Raw genomic sequence first — 21,295 nt, forward strand, 5'->3', positions numbered from 1 at the left:
TTTTCGTTGATTCTGCAATAGATTAATTTGGAGAGTATTGAAGCCTATGTTGACAAAGGAAATATCCACAGATGAAAACCAACAAGAAGCTTTCTGTGAAACAGATTTGTGATGTGTGAATTCATCTCACAGAGTTACACCGTTCTTTGCATTGAGCAGTTTTGTAACACTGTTTTCATGGAATCTGCAATAGGATATTTGGGATCGCATTTAAGTATATGGTGACAAAGGAAATATTCTCAGATAAAAACCAAAAAGATGCATTCTGAGTTACTACTTTGTGATGTTTGAATTCATCTCACAGAGTTACACTGTTCTTTTTATTGAGCAGTTTCCTAACACTGTTTTCTTGGAATCTGCAATGAGATATTTCAGAATGCATTGAAGCTTATGGTGACAAAGGATATTTCCACAGACAGAAACAAGAAAGAAGCTTTCTCAGAAACTGCTTTGTGATTTGTGAATTCATCTCACTGAGTTACACAATCCTTTTCATGGAGCAGTTTGGTAGCACTGTTTTTGGGGAATCTGAGAAGGGATATTATGGATCACATTCAAGTCTATGATGAGAAAGGAAATATCCTCAGATAGAAACTATAAAGAAGCTTTCTGAGAAATTTCTTTGTGATGGGTGAATTCATCACACAGAGTTACACATTTTCTTTCTTTGAGCAGTTTGGTAGCACTGTTTTTATGAAATCTCCAAAGGGATACTCAGGAGCTCCTAGAGGCCTATGGTGAAAAAGCAGATAACTTCAGGTAAAAACTGGAGAGAAGCTTTTTGAGAAACGGTTTTGTGATGTGTGTATTCATCTCATAGAGTTTAAACTTTTTTTCATTGAGCAGTTCGGCATCACTGTTTTTGTGGTATCTTAGAAGAGACATTTGGGAGTGTATTGAAGCCAGTGTTGAAAAAGGAATTATCCTCAGATTTAAACTAGAAATAATCTTTCTGAGAAACTGCTTTGTGATTAGTGAAATCATTTGACAAAGTTACACCTTTCTTTTCATTGAGCAGTTTATTAACACTGTTTTTGGGGAATCTGCAAAGGGATATTCGGGAACACATAGAGTCCAATGGCAAAAAAGGAAATATCTTCATGTAAAAACTTGAGAGAAGCTTTCTGAGAAACTCCTTTGTGAAGTATGCATTCATCTCTCAGAGTTAAACGTTTCTATTGAGGGAGCACATTGCCCTCACTATTTTGTGGTATCTGAGAAGGGATAATTGGGAGTGTATTGAAGCATATGATGGAAAAGGAAATATCCTCATATAAAAACTAGAAACAAGCTTTCTGAGAAACTGCTTTGTGATGTGTTTATTCATCTCACAGAGTTACAAGATATTTTCAATGGAGCAGTTTGGTAGCACTGTTTTTGGGGAATCTGAGAAGGGATATTTTCGATCGCATTGAAGCCTATAGTGACAAACGAAATATCCTCAGATAAAAAGTAGAAAGAAGCTTTCTGAGAAGCCTCTTTGTGATACCTGTATTCATCTCACAGAGTAAAACATTTCTTTGCATGGAGCAGTTTGCTAACACTGTTTTCATGGAATCTGCAAAGGGCTATTTGTGAGCGCTTAGAGGGCTATAGCAAAAAAAGAAATATCCTCAGATAAAAATTAGAAAGAAACTTTCTGAGAAACTGCTTTGAGATGTGTGAATTCATCTCACAGAGTTACACTGTTATTTTCATTTAGCAGTTTGACTACACTGTTTTCTTGGACTACGCAATAAGATATTTGGAAGTGCATTAAAGTCTATTGTGACAAAGGAAATATCCTCTGATCAAAACCAAAAATAAGCTTTATGTGAAACTGCTTTGTGATGTGTCACTTCACCTCAAAGAGTCACACCATTCCTTTCATTGAGAAGTTTGCTAAAATTTTGTTCCTGGTATCTGCAATGGGATATTCCAGAACTCATTGAGGAATATAGTGAAAAAGGAAATATCCTCAGATAAAAGCTGAAAAGAAGCTTTCTGAGAAACTGCTTTGTGATGTGTCAATTTGTCTCACAGAGTTACACCACACTTTTCATGGAGTTTTTTAGCACTGTTTTTGGGGAGTCTGAGAAGGAATATTTTGGATCAAATTGAAGCCTACAGTGACAAAGGAAATATCCTCAGAAAAAACTAGAAAGAAGTTTTCTGAGAAACTGCTTTGTGGTGTGTGTATTTATCTCACAGAGTAACACCATACTTTTCAAGGAGCAGTTTGCTAACACTGTTTTTGTGTTACCTACAAAGTGGTATTTGGGAGCCAGTTGAGGCCTATGGTGAAAAAGGAAATATAATCAGAAAAAAAAAACTAGAAAGAATCTGAGAAACTGTTTTGAGATTTGTGAATTCATCTCACAGTAACATGATTCTTTTCATGGAGCAATTTGGTAGCACTGTTTGTGGGGAATCTCAGAAGGGATATTTTGAATCGCATCAAAGCATATGGTGACAAAGGAAGTATCCTCAGATAAAACTGGAAAGAAGGTTTCTGAGAAAGTTCTTTGTTGTGTGTGAATTCATCTCATAGAGTTACACATTTCTTTTCATGAAACCGTTTGTTCACACTGTTTTCTTGGAATCTGTCAAGGGATATTTGGGAGCACATTGAGACATTCATATCACAGAGTTACACCATTCTTTTCACGGAACAATTTGGTTGCACCGTTTTTGGGGAATCTGAGTAGGGATATTTGGGATTGCATTGAAGCCTAGTGTGACGATGGAAATATAATCAGATAAAAACTAGCAAGAAACTTTCTGAGAAACTTCTTTGTGTGATGTGTTTATTCATCTCACAGAGTAACACCTTTCTTTTCATGGAGTTATATGCTAACACTGTTTTTGTGGAATCTACAAAGTGATATTTGGGAGCGAGTTGAGACAATGGTGAAAACAAAAATATCCTCAGATAAAAACTAGAAGGAAGCTTTCTGAGAAACTGCTTTGTGATGTGTGAATTCATCTCACAGATTTACACCACTCTTTTCATGGAGCAGTTTGCTAAAACTGTTTTCATGGAATCTGAAATAGGATATTTCAGAGTGCATTGAAGCTTTTGGTGACAAAAGAAATATTCTCAGACAAAAAACAATAAGCTCTCTGTGAAACTGTTTAGTGATGTGTGAATTCATCTCACACAGTTACACCTATATTTTCATGGCGCACTTTAGTAGCACTCTTTTTGGGGTATGTGAAAGGTGATATTTTGGATCACATTGAAGCCTACAGTGACAAAGGAAATATCCTCAGACAAAAACAAGAAAGAAGCATTCTGAGAAACTGCTTTGTGATGTATTAATTCATCTCAGAGAGTTACATGATTTTTTTCAAGGATCAGTTTATATCAATATCAAAAAGTAGCACTATTTTTGGGGAATCTGAGAAGGATTTTTGTTTGCAATGGAGCCTATGGTGACAAAGGAAATATCCTCAGATAAAAACTAGAAAGAAGCTTGGAGATATTTCTGTGTGATGTGTGAATCATCTCACAGAGTTACACTTTTCTTTTCATGGAGCAGCTTGTTGACATGGGTTTCGTGGAATCTGCAAAGCGATATTTGGGAGCGCACTGAGGCCTATACTGAAAAAGGAAATATCCTCAGAAAAAAACTGGAAAGAAACATTCTCGGAAACTGCTTTGTGATGTGTGAATTCATCTTACAGAATTATATCATTCTTTTCACTGAACAGTCTGATAACACTGTTTTCATGGATTCTGCAATAAGATTTTGGGGAGCACATTGAAGCCTATGGTGACAAAGGAAATATCCTCAGAAAAATATCAAAAGGAAGCTTTCTGTGAAATTTATTTGTGATGTGTGAATTCATCTCACAGTGTTACACCGTTCCTTTCATTGAGAAGTTTGCTAACACTTTTTCCCTGGAATCTGCAATGGTATATTCTGGAGTACATTGAGCCCTATGATGAAAAAGGAAATATCCTCAGAAAAAACCAGAAAGAAGCTTTCTGAGAAACAGCTTTCTGGTGTGTAAATTCATCTCACAGAGTTAAACTGTTTTTTTCATTAAGCAGTTTGCTAACACTGTTTGTTTGGAATTTGCAATGGGGTCTTTTGGAGAGCATTGAAGCTTACGGAGACAAAGGAAATATCCTCTAGACAAAAACTAGAAAGAAGCTTTCTGAGAAACTGCTTTGTGATTTGGGTATTCATCTCACAGAGTTACGGGTTTCTTTTCATGAGCAGTTTGGTAGCACTGTTTTTATGGAATCTTCAATGGGATATTTTGGAGTACATTGAGGCTTAGGGTGACAAAGGAAATATCCTCAGACAAAAACTAGATAGAAACTTTCTGAGAAACTGTTTTGTGATTTGTGAATTCACCTTACAGAGCTATACGATTCTCTTCATGGAGCAGCTTGGTAGCACTGTTTTGGGGGAGTCTCAGAAGTGATATTTTACATTGAATTGAAGCCTATGGTGACAAAGGATATTCTGTATCACATTGAAGCCTATGGTGACAAAGGAAATACCCTCAGATAAAAACTAGAAAGAAATTTTCTGATAAACTTCTTTGTGATGTCTGAATTCATTTCACAGACTTACACAATCCTTTTCATGTAGTAGTCAGCTAACAGTGCTTTTTTGGAATCGGCAAAGGGATATATGGTAGCACATTGAGGCCTATGGTGAAAAAGGCAATATCTTCAGATAAAAATTGGAAAGAATCATTCTGAAAAACTGCTTTGTGATGTGCGAATTCATCTCACTGTGTTACACTGGTCTTTTCTTGACCCATTTGCTAACACTGTTTTCATGGAATCTGCAATGGGATAATTTGGAGCATATTGAAACTTATGGTGACAAAGTAAATATCCTCAGAAAAACACTGGAAAGAAGCTTCCTAAAAAACTGCTTTGTGATGGGTGAATTCATCTCACAGAGTTACACCTTTATTTTCTTTGAACAGTTTGATTATACAGTTTTTATGAAATCTACAAAGGGATATTCAGGATCGCACGGAGTTCAATGGCGAAAAAGGAAATATCTTCAGGTAAAAACTTGAGAGAAGCTTTCTGAGAAACTCCTTCGTGAAGTGTGCCTTCATCTCATAAGTTAAACTTTTCTGTTGAGGGAGCACTTTGGCATCACTGTTTTTATGGTGTCTGAGAAGGGATATTTGGGAGCTCATTGAAGCCTGTGGTGGAAAAGTAAATATCCTCATATAAAACCTGGAAAGAAACCTTTTGACAAACCACTTTGTTATATGTCAACTCATCTCACAGAGTGACGTGATTCTTTCCATGGAACAGTTTGGTAGCACTGTTTTTGGGGAATCTGAGAAGGGATATTTTGGATTGCATTGAACCCTATAGTGACAAAGGAAATATCTTTACATAAAAACTAGAAAGAAGCTGTCTGAGAAGGTTCTTTGTGATGTGTGAATTCATCTCACAGAGTTTCTCCTTTCTTTTAATGGAGCAGTTTGCTAACACTGTTTTGTGGAATCTGCAAAGGGATATTTGGGACAAAATTGAAGCCTGTCATGAAAAAGGAAATATACTCACATAAAAAGCAGACACAGGCTCTCTGAGAAACTGCTTTGTGATATGTGAATTCATCTCACAGATTTACAGCATCCTTTTCATTGTGCAGTTTTTAAACAATGTTTTCATGTTATATGCAATAGGATATTTTGGAACGCTTTGAAGCCTATGATGACAAACGAAATATCCTATGATAAAAACTAGAAAGAAGCTTTCTGAGAAACTGCTTTGTGATTTGTGAATTCATCTCACAGAGTTACAGGTTTCTTTTCATAGAGCAGTTTGCTAACACTGTTTTTATGGAATCTGCAATGGGATATTCAGGAGCTCCTAGCAGCCTACAGTGAAAAAGGAAATAACTTCAGATAAAAACTGGAGAGAAACATTTTCAACAATGGTTTTGTGACTTGCGTATTCATCTGAAAGAGTTTAACTTTTTCGTTGATTGAACACTTCAGCATCACTGTTTTTGTGGTATCTCAGAGGATATATTTGGGAGCACATGGAAACCTATGGTTAAAAAGGAAATATCCTCAGATATTAACTAGAAAGAAGTTTTTGAGAAACCGCTTTGTGATATGTTAATTCATCTCATAGAGTTACATGATTCATTCCATGGAGCAGTTTGTTACCATTGTTTTTGGGGATTCTGAGAAGGGATATATTGGATCGCATTGAAGCCTACAATGACACAGGAAATTTTCTCGGATAAAAACTAGAAAGAAACTTTCTGAAAAAGTTATTTGTGATGTGTGAATTCATCTCAGAGAATTACACCTTTCTTTTCATGGAGCCAATTGCTAACACTGTTTTCATGTTATTTGCCAACGGATATTTGGGAGCTCATCAAGGCCTATGGTGAAAAACAAAATATCCTCAGATTAAAACTAGAAAGAAGCTTTCTGAGAAACTGCTTTGTGATGTGTGAATTCATCTCACAGAGCTACACCGTTCTTTTCATGGAGCTGCTTGATAACACTGTTTTCGAGGAATCTGCAATAGGATATTTGGGAGGGCGATGAAGCCTACTGTGGAAAAGGAAACATCCTCAGAAAAAAAGCCAAGAAGAACTTTCTGCAAAACTTCTTTGTGATGTTTGAATTCATCTCACAGAGTTACACTGTTCTTTTCAATCACTTAGCAGTTTGGTAACACTGTTTTCTTGCAATCTGCAATGGGATATTTTGGAGTGCACAGCAGCATATGGTGACAAAGGAAATATCCTCATATAAAAAGTAGAAAGAAGCCTTCTGAGAAACCGGTTTGTGATGTGTTAATTTATCTCAAAGAGTTACACGATTCTTTTCATTTAGCAGTTTGGTTGCACTGTATTTGGGAATCTGAGAAGAGATATTTGGGATCACATTGAAGCCTATGTTGACAAAGTAAATATCCTCACATAACAACTAGAAGGACGCTTTCTGAGAAAGTTCTTTGTGATGTGTGAATTAACCTAATAGACTTAAACCATTCTTTATATTGAGCAGTTTGATAACCCTGTTTTCGTGGGATCTGCAACAGGATATTTGGGAGCACATTGAATCCTATGGTTGCAAAGGAAATATCCTCCAATAATAAACCGAAAAGAAGCTTCTTGAGAGATTGCTTTGGGATGTGTGAATTGATCTCACAGAGTTATACTGTTCTTTTCAATGAGCAGTTTACTAACACTGTTTACTTGGAATCTGCACTAGGATATTTCAGAGCACATTGAAACCTATGGTGACAAAGAAATATCCTCAGATAAAAACCAAAAAGATGCTTTCTGAGGAACTTCTGTGTATTATGTGAATTCATCTCATAGAGTTACACTGTTCTCTTCAATGATCAGTTTGATAACACTGTTTTAGTGGAATATGCGATACGATATTTGTTAGCGCATTGAAGCCTATGGTGACAAATGAAATGTCCTCAGATAAAAACTAGAAGGAAACTTTCTAAGAAACTGCTTTGTGATGTGTGAATTCATCTCACAGAGTGACACTGTTCTTCTCATTGAGTAGTTCGCTGAAACTGTTTTCTTGGAATCTGCAATGGGATATTTCGGAGTGCATTGGAGCTTATGGTTCCAAAGGAAATATTTTCAGATTAAAACCAGAAAGAAGCTGGGTGCGGTGGCTCATACCTGTAATCCCAGCACTTTGCAAGGCTGAGGTGGGCAGATCACAATGTCAGGAGATGGTGACCACCTTGGCTAACACAGTGAAACCCTATCTCTACAAAAAATACAAAAAAATCAGCCGGACATTATGGCGGGTGCCTGTAGTCCCAGCTACTCGGGAGACTGAGGCAAGAGAATGGTGGAATGGTGCGAAATCAAGAGGCGGAGGTTGCAGTGAGCTGAAATCATTCCACTGCACTCCAGCCTGGGCGACAGAGCCAGATTTTGTCTTAAAAAAAAAAAAAACAGAAAAAACTTTTCCAAAAATTCTTTGTGGCATGTGATTTCATCTCACAGAGCTACACCTTTCTTTTCATGGAGCAGTGTGCTAGCACTGTTTTCGTGGAATCTGCAAAGTGATATATGCGAAAGCATTCAGGCTTATGGTGAAAAAGGAAATATCCTGAGATAAAAACTAGAAAGAAGCTTTCTGAGATATTTTTGATGTATCAATACAACTCACAGAGGTTCAGCTTTCTTTTCTTGGAGCAGTTTGCTAACACTGTTTGCATGGAATCTGCAAAGAATATTTGGGAGTGCATTGAAACCTATCGTGAAAAAGGAAATATCCTCAGATAAAAACCAAAAAGAGGCTTTCTGAGAGACTGTTTTCTGATGTGTGAATTCATCTCACAGAGTTACACTGTTTTTTTCATTGAGCAGTTTACTAACAGTGTTTTCTTGGAATATGCAATGAGATATTTCAGAGCACATTGAAGCTTAGGGTGACAAAGGAAGTATGCTCATGTAAAAACTAGAAAGAAGTTTTCTGAGGAAATGATTTGTGACGTGTAAATTCATCTCACAGAGTTACAGAATTCTCTTCATGGAGCAGCTTGGTATCACTGTTTTTGGGGAATATGAGAAGGGATATTTTGGATTGCAGTGAAGCCTATGGAGACAAAGGAAATATTCTCAGTTAGAAACTAGAAGGAAGATTTCTGAGAAAGTTCTTTGTGATGTGTGAATTGATCTCATAGAGTGACAGCTTTCTTTTCATGGAGGAGTTTGCTAACACTGTTTTCATGGAAACTGCAAAGGGATATTTGGGAACGCCTTGAGGCCTACCTTGAAAAAGGAAGCATCCACAGATAAAAACTAGACAGAAGCTTTTGGAGAAATTGCTTTGTGTTGTGTTAATTCATCTAACAGAGTTACACACTTTTCAGACAGCAGTTTTCTAATACTGTTTATGTGGAAGCTGCAAAGCGATATATGGGAGCGACTTGAGGACTATGGTGAAAAAGGAAATATCCTCAGGTAAAAACTAGAAAGAAGCTTTCTGAGAAACTGCTATGTGATGTGTGAATTCATCTCACAGAGTTACATGGTTCTCTTCAATTAACAATTTGTAAACACTGCTTTCATGGATCTGCAAAGGGATATTTGGGAGAGCATTAAAGCCTATATTGAAAAAGAAAATATCATCTGATAAAAACCAAAAGAAGGTTTCCGAGAAACTACTTTGTGATGCGTGAATTCATTTCATGGAGTTACACTGTTCTTTTCATTTACCACATTGTTAACACTCTTTTCTTGGATTCTGCAATGGGACATTTCCGAGCGCATTGAAGCTTATGGTGACAAAGGAAATATCCTCATATAAAAACGAGAAAGAAGCATACTGAGAAACTGCTTTATGTTGTGTTAATTCATCTCACAGAGTTACACGATTCTGTTCATAGATCACTTAGGTAGCACTGTTTTTGGGGAATCTCAGAAGGGATAGTTTTGATCTCCTTGAAGCCTATGGTGACAAAAGAAATATGCTCAGATTAAAACTAGAAAGAAGCTTTCTGAGAAACGTTTTTGTGATGTGTGAATTCATCTCACAGAGTTACACCTTTCTTTTCATGGAGGAGCTTGTTAATACTGGTTTCCTGGAATCTGCAAAGGGATATTTGGGAGCGCACTGAGGCCTAGGATATATCCTCAGATAAAAACTAGAAAGAAGCTTTCCAAGAAACAACTTTGTGATGTGTGAATTCATCTCACAGAGTTACACCATCCTTTTCATGGAGTAGTTTGGTAGCGTTGCTTTTGTGGAATCAGAGAAGGGATATTTTGAACTGCATTGAAGCCTAAGATGACAAAGGAAATATCCTCAGATAGAAACTAAAAAGAAGCTTTCTGAGAAAGTTCTTTTTGATGTGTGAAATCATTTCATCAAGTTACACCTTTGTTTTCTTGGAGCTGTTTCATAACACTCTTTTAGTGGAATCTGCAATAGGCTTTTTGGGAGCACATTGAAGCCTATGGAGTCAAACAAAATATGCTCAGATATAAACCAAAAAGAAGCTTTATGAGAAACTGCTTTGTGATGCATGAATTCACCTCACTGAGTAACACTGTTCTTTTCATTGAGAAGTTTGCTAATACTTTTTTCTTTTAATCTGCAATGGAATATTCGGGAGTCCATTGAGGAATATGGTGAAAAAGGAAATATCCTCAGATAAAAACTAGAAAGAAGCTTTCAGAGAAACTTATTTGTGATGTGTGCATTCATCTCATAGATCTAAACGTTTCTGTTGAGGGAGCACTTTGGCATCACTGTATTTGTGGTTTCTGAGAAGGGATATCTGAGAGTGCATTGAAGCCTATGGTGGCAAAGGAAATATCCTCAGACAACAACCAACAAGAAGCTTTCTGAGAAACGGCTTTATGATGTTTGAATTCATCTCACAGATTTACACCTTGCTATACATGGAACAGTTTACTAACACAATTTTCATGGAATCTGCAAAGGAACATTCCTAAGTGCATTGAGGTAAATGATGAAAAAGGAAATATCCTCAGACTAAAAATAGAAAAAAGCTTTCTGACAAACTGCTTTGTGAACTGTGAATTCATCTGACAGACTTACATGACTCTTTTCATGGAGCAGTTTGGTAGCACTCTTTTTGGAGAATCAGAGAAGGGATAATTTGGATCGCATTGAAGACTATGGTGACATAGGAAATATCCTCACATAAAATCTAAAAAGAAACTTTCTGAGAAACTTCCTTGTGCTTTGTGAATTCATCTCACAGTGTTACACCGTTCCTTTCATAGAGAAGTTTGCTAACACTTTTTTCGTGGAATCTGCGATACGATATTATGGAGCTCATTGAGGCCTATGGTGAAAAAGGAAATATTCTTATATAAAATCTACAAAGAAGCTCTCTGAGAAACTGCTTTCTGATGCCTGAATTCATCTCACAGAGTTACACCATTTTTTTCTTGGAGCAGTTTGGTAGCACTGTTTTTGCAGAATTTGACAATGGATATTTTGGATTGCGTTGAAGCCTATAGTGAAAAAGGAAATATCTTCCGGAAAAAAACAAGAAAGAAGTCCTGTGAGAAATTTATTTGTGATGTGTGAATTCATCTCACAGAGTTCCACCTTTCTTTTCTGGAGCAGTTTGCAAGCACTGTTTTTGGGGAATCTGCAAAGTGATGTACGGGAACGCATTGAGGCCTATGGTGTGAAAGGAAGTATCCTCAGATAAAAACTGGAAAGAAGTTTTCTGAGAAACTAACTTCAGATGGGTGAATTCATCTCACAGAGATACACTCTTGTTTTCATTGAGCAGTTTGATAACACTGCTTTCGTGGAATCTGAAATAGGATATTTTGGAGTGCACTGAAGCCTATGGTAACAAAGTAAATTCCCTCAGAGAAAAACCAAAAAGAAGCTTTCTGATAAACTGCTTTGTGATGTATGAATTTGTCTCACGGATTTACACCTTCCTTTTAATTAAGGAGTTTGCTAACACTGTTTTCCTGGAATCTGCAAAGGGATATTCACAAGCCCATTTAGGTCTATGGTGGTAAAGGAAATATCCTCAGACAAAAACTAGAAAGAAGTTTTCTGAGAAATTGTTTCATGATGTGTGAAATCCTCTCTCAGAGTTACACCATTACTTTCAATGAACAGTTTGATAACACTGTTTTTGAGGAATCTGCAGTAGAATATTTGGGAGCCCATTGAAGCCTATGGTGGCAAAGGAACTATCATCAGATAAAAGCCAAATAGAAGCTTTCTGTGAAACGGCTTTGTGATGTGTGAATTCACCTCATAGAGTTACAACAGTCTTTTCATTGAGAAGTTTGCTAACAGTTTTTTCGATTATTCTGCAAAGGGATATTCGAGAGCACCTTGAGGAATATGTTGAAAATGCTAATATACGCAGATAAAACTAGAAAGAAGGTTTGTGAGAAACAGCATTGTGATATGTGAATTCATCTCACAGAGTTACACCTCTCCTTTCATGAAACAGTTTGCTAGCACTCTTTCGTGGGATCTGCAAAGGGATATTTGGGAGTGTGCTGAAGCCTATAGTGAAAAAGGAAATATCCTCAGATAAAAAGTAGAAAAAATCTTTCTGAGAAACTGCCTTGTTATGTGTGAATTCATCTCACAGAGTTCCACTGTTCTTTTCATTGAGCAGTTTGTGAACACTGTTTTCGTGGAATCTGCAATAGGATATTTGGGAGCGCATTGAAACCTATGGTGACAAAGGAAATATCCTCAGATCAAAACTAGAAAGAAGCTTTATAAGAAACTCTTTTGTGATTTGTTAATTCATCTCACAGAGTTACAGGTTTGTTTTCATGGAGCAGTTTGTTAGTACTGCTTTTATGGAATTTGCAATGGGATATTTGGAAGCTCCTAGCAGCCTAAGGTGATAAAGGAAATAACTTCAGATAAAAACTGGAGAGAAACTTTTCCAGAAACGGTTTTGTGATGTGTGTATTCATTTAAAAGAGTTTAACTTTTTCTTTGATTGAACACTTCGGCATCACTGTTTTTGTGGTATACAAGAGGAGATATTTGGGAGCACATTGAAGTCTATGGTTATAAAGGAAATATCCTCAGATTTGAACTAGAAAGAAGCTTTCTGAGAAACTCCTTTGTGATGGGTGAATCCATCTCACAGAGGTTCAATTTTGTTTTCATTGAGCAATATGGTAACACTGAATTGTGGAACCTGCAAAGGGATATTTGGGAGTGCATAGAGTCCAATGACATAAAAGGAAATATCTTCAGGTAAAAATTGGAGAGAAGCATTTTGAGAAACTCCTTTGTGATTAGTGCATTATCTCATAGAGCAAAATGTTTCTGTTGAGGGAGTACTTTGGCATCACAGTTTTGGTGGTGTCTGAGAAGGGATATTTGGGAGCACATTGAAGCCTATGTTGAAAAAGGAAATATCCTCAAAAACTGGAAAGAACCTTTCTGAGAAAGTACTTTGTGATGTTTACACAGACTTACAACTTCATCTACAGACTTACAACTTTCTTTTCATGGAGCAGTTTGCTAACACTGTTTACTTGGAATCTGCAAGGGACATTTGGGACAACATTGAAGCCTGTGGTGAAAAAGGAAATATCCTCAGATTAAAACCAGAAAGAAACTTTTTATGATACTGCTTTGTGATGTGTGAATTCATCTCACAGCATTACACTGTTCTTTTCATTGAGCAGTTTGCTAACACTCTTTTCTGGCAATCTGCAATGCGATATTTTGGACCACATAGGAGCTTATGGTCACACATTAAAATCCTCATAGAAAAAGTAGAAAGATGCTTTCTGAGAAACGGCTTTGTGATGTGCTAATTCATCTCACAGAGTTACATGATTCTATTCATAGGTCAGTTTAATAGCACTGTTTTGAGGAATCTGAGAAGGAATATTTTGGATCACCTTGAAGCCTACAATGACACAGGAAATATTCTCAGATAAAAACTAGAAAGAAACTTTCTGAAAATGTTCTTTGTGATGTGTGAATTCATCTCAGAGAGTTACACCGTTCTTTTCATGGAGCCTATTGCTAACAATGTTTTCCTGTTTTCTGCAAAGGGATATTTGGGAGTACATCGAGGCCTATGGTGAAAAACAAAATATCCTCAGATTAAAACTAGAAATTAGCTTTCTGAGAAACTGCTTTGTGATGTGTGGTTTCATGTCACAGAGTTACACTGTTCTTTTCATTGAGAAGTTGGCTAACACTGTTTTCGTGGAATCTGCAAAGGGATATTTGGGAGCGCATTGAGCCCTATAGTGGAAAAGGAAATATCCTCAGGTAAAAACTAGAAGAAGCTTTCTGAGAAACTGAATTGTGACGTGTGACTTCATCTCACAGAGTTACACTGTTCTTTTCATTGAGCTGTGTGATAACACTGTTTTCCAGGAATCTGCAATAGGATATTTGGAAGGGCATTGAAGCCTACTGTGAAAAAGGAAACATCCTCAGAGAAAAACCAAGAAGAAGCTTTCTGTGAAACTTCTTTGTGATGTTTGAAGTCATCTCACATAGATACATTGTTCTTTTCATTTAACAGTTTGGTAACACTGTTTTTTTTTTTTTTTTTTTAACTCTGCAATGGGATATTTTAGAGTGCACAGAAACTTATGGTGACAAAGGAAATATTCTCATATAAAAAGTAGAAAGAAGCTTTCTGAGAAACTGCTTTGCGATGTGTTAATTTATCTCAAAGGGTTACACAATTCTTTTCATTTAACAGTTTCGTTGCACTGTTTTTGGGGAAGCTGAGAAGGGATAATTGGAATCGCATTGAAGCCTGTGTTGACAAAGTAAATATCCTCAGATAAAAACTAGAAAGAAACTTTCTGAGAAAGTTCTTTGTGACATGTGAATTAACCTAACAGACTTAAACCATTCTTTATATTGAGCGTTTTGATAACCCTGTTTTCGTGGAATCTGCAATACGATATTTGGGAGCGCATTGAATCCTATGGTGACAAAGGAAATATCCTCAGATAAAAACTAGAAAGAAGCTTTCTGAGAAAGTTCTATGTGACGTTGAATTAACCTAACAGACTTAAACTATTCTTTATATTGAGCATTTTGATAACCCTGTTTTCATGGAATCTACAATATGATATTTGGGAGCGCATTGAATCCTATGGTGACAAAGAAAATATCCTCAGATAATAAACCAAAGAGAAAATTTCTGATAGATTGCTTTGAGATGTGTGAATTGATCTCACAGATTTACACTGTTCTTTTCAATGAGCAGTTTACTAACACTGTTTTCTTGGAATCTGCACTAGGATATTTCGGAGCACATTGAAACCTATGGTGAAAAAGAAATATCCTCAGATAAAAATCAAAAAGATGTTTTCTGAGAAACTTCTTTGTAATGTGTGAATTCATCTCACAGAGTTACACTGTTCTGTTCAATGAGCAATTTTATAACTCTGTTTTCATGGAATACACAATAGGATATTTGTTAGTTCATTGAAGCCTATGGTGACAAACGAAATGTCCTCAGATAAAGACTAGAAGGAAGCTTCCTAAGAAATTGCGTTGTGATGTGTGAATTCATCTCACAGAGTGACACTGTTCTTCTCATTGAGCAGTTTGCTGAAACTGTTTTCTTGGTATCTGCAAAGGGATATTTCGGAGCACGTTGAAGCTTATGATCACAAAGGAAATATTCTCAGATAAAAACCAGAAAGAAGCTTTCTGAGAAAGTTCTTTGTGATATATGATTTCATCTCACCGAATTACACTTTTCTTTTCATGGAGCACTTTGCCAGCACTGTTTTCATGGAATCTGCAAAGGGATGTATGGGAGTGCATTGAGGCCTATGATGATAAAGGAAATATCCTCAGATAAAAGCTAGAAAGAAGCATTCTGAGAAACGGTGATGTCATGTGTTAATTCATCTCACGGAGTTACACGATTCTTTTCATGTAGCAATATGGTAACAATGTATTTGGGGAATCTGAGAAGGGATATTTTGGATCACATTGAAGCCTATGGTGACCATGGAAATATCCCGAGATAAAAACGAAAAAGAAGTTATCCATTAAGCTAGCTGCTTTCTGATGTGTGAATGTATCTCACAGGGTTACAAGGTTCTTTTCATTGAGCAGTTTGCTCACATAGTATTCTTGGAATCTGCAATGGGTTTTTTCACAGCACACTGAAGCTTGTGATGACACAGGAAATATCCTCAGACAAAAACTAGAAAGAAGCTTTCTGAGAAACTGTTTTGTGACTTGTGAATTCATCTCACAGAGTTACACCTTTGTTTTCATGGAGCAGTTTTGTGGCACTGTTTTTTGGAATCTGAGAAGGGATATTTTGCATCGGTTTGAAACCTATGCTGATGAAGGAAATATCCTGAGATAAAATCTATAAAGAAGCTTTCTAAGGAACTTCTTTTTGATGTGTGAATTCATCTCACAGTGTTACACGTTTCTTTTCATGGAGAAATTTGGTCGCACTGTATCTGGGGGATCTGAGAAGGGATATTTTGAGTTGCATTCAAGCCTATGGAAATATCCTCAGATAAGTAATAGAAAGAATTTTTCTGAGAAACTGTTTTGTGATGTGTTAATTCATCTTACATAGTTATACGATTCTTTTCTTGGAGCAGTTTGGTAACAGTGTTTTTATAGAATCTGCAAAGGGATATTTGGCAGCGCATTGAAGGCTAATGTGACAAAGGAAATATCCTGAGATAAAAACCAAAAGAAGGTTTTCGATAAGCTACTTCATGATGTGTGAATTCATCTCACAGAGTTACACTGTTCTTTTCAATGAGCAGTTTACTAACACTGTTTTCTTGGAATCTGCACTAGGATATTTCGGAGCACATTGAAACCTATGGTGACAAAGAAATATCCTCAGAGAAAAGTTCTAAAGAAACTTTCTGAGAAACTGCTTTGTGATTTGTGAATTCATTGCACAGAGTTACATGATTCTTTTCATGGAGCAGTTTGGTAGAACTGTTTTTGGGAAATCTGAGAATTGATATTTTGAATTGCATTGAAGCTTAGGGTGACAAAGGAAATATCCTCAGATAAAAACTAGAAGGAAGCTTTCTGAGAAGCTTCTTTTTGATGTATGAATTCATCTCAGAGAGTTACACCTTTCTTTTCATGGAGGAGATTGCTAACACTGTTTTCATTGGATCTGCAAAGGATATTTAGGAGCACTTTGAGGCCTATGGTGAAAAAGAAAAAGTATCATCAGATAAAAACAAGAAAGAAGTTTTCTAAGAAACTGCTTTGTGATGTGCGAATTCATCTCATAGAGTTACACTCTTCTTTTCAATGAACAGTTTGATAACACTGTTTTCTTGGAATCTGCAATGGGATATTTCAGACTGCATTGAACCTTATGGTGACAAATAAGATATCCTCATTTAAAAACTGGAAAAAAGATTTCTGAGAAACTGCTTTGTGATGTCCTACTTCATCTCAGAGTTACACGATTCTTTTCATGGGTCAGTTTGGTAGCACACTTTTTGTGGAATCTGAGATGCTATATGTTGGATCACTTTGAAGAATATGGTGACAAAGCAAATATCCTCAAATAAAAACTAGAAAGAAGCCTTCTGAGAAACTTCTTCATGGTGTGTGAATTCATCTCACAGAGTTACACTCTTCTTTTTATTGAGCAGCTTTTGAACACTATTTTCTTGAAATCTGTAGTGGGATAGTTCAGAGCACATTGAAGCTTAAGGGGACAAAGGAAATATCCTCATATAAAAATTAGAAAGAAGCTTTCTGAGAAACTGCATTGTGTTGTGTTAATTCATCTCACAGAGTTACATGATTATTTTCGTGGATCTGTTTGGTAGAACTGTTTTTGGGGACTCTGAGAAGGGATATTTTGAAATGTATTGAAGCCTATCATTACAAAGGAAATATCCTCAGATAAATACTAGGAAGAAACTTTCTTTTTTGTTTTTATTTTTCATTTTTTATTTTTGAGACCAAGTCTTGCTCTGTCGCCCAGGCTGGAGTGCAGTGGCATAAACTCAGCTCACTGCAACCTCCGCCTCCTGGGTTCACTCTATTCTCCTGCCTCAGCCTCCTTAGTAGCTGGGACTATAGGCACTCGCCACTACACCTGGCTATTTTTTTGTATTCTTTAGTAGAGATGGGGTTTCACTGTGTTAGCAAGGATGGTCTTGATCTCATGACATCGTAATCCACCCACCTCAGCCTCCTAAAGTGCTGGGATTACAGACGTGAGCCACCGTGCCCGGCCCAGAGGAAACTTTCTGAGAAAGTTGTTTGTGATGTGTGAATTCATCTCACAGATTTACACTTTTCTTTTCATGGAAGAGTTTGATAACACTGTTTTCGTTGAATCTGCAAAGGGATATTTGGGAGTGCATTGAGGCCAACAGTGTAAAAGCAAATATCCTCAGTTAAAAACTGGAGAGAATCTTACAGAGAAACTGCTCTGTGATGTGTGAATTCATCATACAGATTTACACCATTCGTTTAATTGAACAGTTTGATGACATTGTTTTCGTGGAATCTGCAATAGGATATTTTTGAGTTCTTTGAATCCTTTGGGGACAAAGGAAATATCCTCAGATAAAAAAACAAAAAGAAGCTATCTGTGAAACTGCTTTGTGATGTGTGAGCTCACCTTACAGAATTACACCATTGTTTTCATTGAGAAGTTTTCTAACACTTTTTTGTGGAATCTGCAATGGGATATTCCAGAGCACATTGTGGACTATGATAAACTTCTTTTTGATTTTTGTTTGAGGATATTTCCTTTGTCACCATTGGCTTCAATGCACTCCAAAATATCCAATTGCATAGTCCACAAAAACAGTGTCATCAAAATACTCAAGAAAATAGAGGTGTAACTCTATGAGATGAATTCACACATCACAAAGCAGTTTCTCACAGAGTTACATGCATCTTTATATAGAGAAGTTTGGTAGCATTCTTTTTGGGGTATCTGAGAAGGGATATTTTGAATAGCATTGAAGCCCATAGTGACAAAGGAAATATCCTCAGTTAAAAACCAAAAAGAAGCTTTCTGAGAAACTGCTTTGTGATGTGTGAATTCATCTCACAGATTTATATGATTCTTTCTTGGAGCAGTTTGCTAACACAGTTTTCGTGGTATCTTAAATAGGATATTTTGGAGCGTATTAAAGTCTATATTGACAAAGGAAATATCCTCAGACAAAATCCAAAAAGAATCTTCCTGAGAAACAATTTTGTGCTGTGTGAATTCACCTCACAGATTTACAGCTTTCTTTTCATGGAGCACTTTGCTAACACTCTTTTCAAGAAATCTAAAAAAGGGATATTCGGGAGTGCATTTAGGCTGAGGGTGAAAAAGGAAATATCTTCAGGTAAAAACTAGAAAGAAGCTTTCTGAGATACTGGTTTGTGATTTTTGAATTCATCTCCCAGAGTTACTTGATTCTCTTCATGGAGCTGTTTTGTAGCACTGTTTTTCGGGAATCTGAGAAGGGATATTTTGGATTGCATTGAAGCCTATGGTGACAAAGGAAATATCCTCAGATCAAAACTGAAAAGAAGCTTTCTGAGAAACTGCTTTATGATTTGTGAATTTTTCTTACAGAGTTACACGATTCTTTTCATGGAGCAGTTCGGTTACACTGTTTTGGGGGAATATGGATGGGATATTTTGGATCATCTTGAATCCTATGGTGACAGAGAAATATAAACAGATAAAAACTAGAAAGAAGCTTTCTCAGAAACTTCCTTGTGATGTGTGTATTCATCTCACAGAGTAACACCTTCCTTTTCATGGAACAGTTTGCTAACAATGTTTGTGTGCTATCTACAAAGTGATATTTGGGAGCAAGGTGAGACTTATGGTGACAAAGAAAATATCCTCAGATAAAAACTAGATAGAAGATTTCTGAGAAAATGCTTTGTGATATGTGAATTCATCTCACCCAATTACACCACTAATTTCATGGAGCAGTTTGCTAATACTGTTTTCTTGGAATCTGCAATAAGATATTTCGGACCACATTGAAGCCTATGGTGACATACGAATTATCCTCAGACAAAAATCCAAAAGAAACTTTTTGTGAAACTGCTTTGTGATGTGTGAATTCATCTTCCAGAGTTACATCTTCTTTTCATAGAGCAGTTTGCTGACACTGCTTTTGTGGAACCTGCAAAGGGATATTTTTGAGTGCATTGAGGCTTATAGTGAAAAAGGAAATATCAACAGATAAAAACCAGAAAGAAGGTTTATGAGAAACTGCTTTGTGATGTGTGAATTCATCTTACAGTGTTACACTGTTCTTTTCATTGAGCAGTTTACAAACACTGTTTCTTTGGAATCTGCACTGGGATATTTTGGAGCACTTTGAAGCTTATAGTGACAAAGGAAATATCCTCATATAAAAATTAGAAAGAAGCTTTCTGAGAAACCACTTTGGGATGTGTCAATTCAACTCACAGTGTTACATGATTCTTTTCATGAAACAGTTTGGTAACACTGTTTTTGTGGAATCTGAGGGGGGATACATTTGATCACATTGAGCCTATCATGACAAAGGAAGTATCCTCAGATATAAACTAGAAAGAAGCTTTCTGATAAACTTCTTTGTAATGTTTTAATTCATCTGACAGTTTTACATCTTTCTCTTCATAGAGCAGTTTCCTAACACTGTTTTCATGGAATCTGCGAAAGGATATTTGGGAGCACATTGAGGCATATAGTGAAAAAGGAAATATCCTCAGATAAATACTAGAAAGAAGCTTCCTGAGAAACTGCTTTGTGATGTGTGAATTCGTCTTAGAGATACACCTTCCTTTTCAGGGAGCAGTTTGGTAGCACTGCTTTTGTGGAATCTGAGAAGGGATATTTTGGATGACATTGAAGCCTATATTGACAAAGGAAATATTATCACATAAAAACTAGAAAGAAGCTTTCTGAGAAACTTCTTCATGATGTGTAAATTCATCTCACAGAGTTACACATTTCTTTTCATGGAGCAGTTTGCTAACACTGTTTTCATGGAATCTGCAAAGTGATATTTGGGAGCGCATTGAAGCCTATAGTGACAAAGGAATTATCCTCAGATAAAATCCAAAAATAATCTTTCTGAGAAACTGCTTTGTGATGTGTGATTTCATCTCACAGAGTTATACCATTCTTTTCATTGAGAAGTTTGGTAACACTTTGCTCGTTTAATCTGCAATGGGATATACAGGCGCACATTCTGGAATATGGTGTAAAAGGAAATATCCTCAGATAAAAACGAGACAGAAGCTTTCTGAGAATGTTCTTTGTGATATGCTAATTCATCTCACACAGCTACAGCTTTCTTTTCATGGAGAAATTTGCTAACACTGTTTTTTTTTGAATCTCCAAAGGGATATTTGGGAGCACATTGAGGCCTATCTTGAAAAAGGAAGTGTCCACAGATAAAAAGTAGAAAGAAGCTTTCTGAGAAAATTTTGTGATGTCTGAATTCAGCTCTCAGAGATACACTGTTCTTGACATTGAGCAGTGTGATAACACTGTTTTGTGGAATCTGCAACAGGATATTTAAGAACATATTGAAACCTGTGGTGACAAAGGAAATAACCTCAGATAAAAACTAGAAAGAAGGTTTCTGAGAAAGTACTTTCTGATGTGTTAATTCATCCCACAGAGTTACACCTTTATTTTCATGGAGCAGTGTGCAAACACTGTTTCCCTGGAATCTGCAAAGGGATATTTGGAAGAGCATTGAGGCCTACGGCGAAAAAGGAAATATCCTCAGATAAAACCTAGAAAGAAGCATTCTGAGAAACTGCTTTGTCATGTGCAAATTCATCTCACAGAGTTACACTGTGCATTTCATTGAGCAGTTTGCTAACA

This window comes from Macaca thibetana, chromosome 19 (assembly GCF_024542745.1).
Source record: "Macaca thibetana thibetana isolate TM-01 chromosome 19, ASM2454274v1, whole genome shotgun sequence".
Lineage (NCBI taxonomy): Eukaryota > Metazoa > Chordata > Mammalia > Primates > Cercopithecidae > Macaca > Macaca thibetana.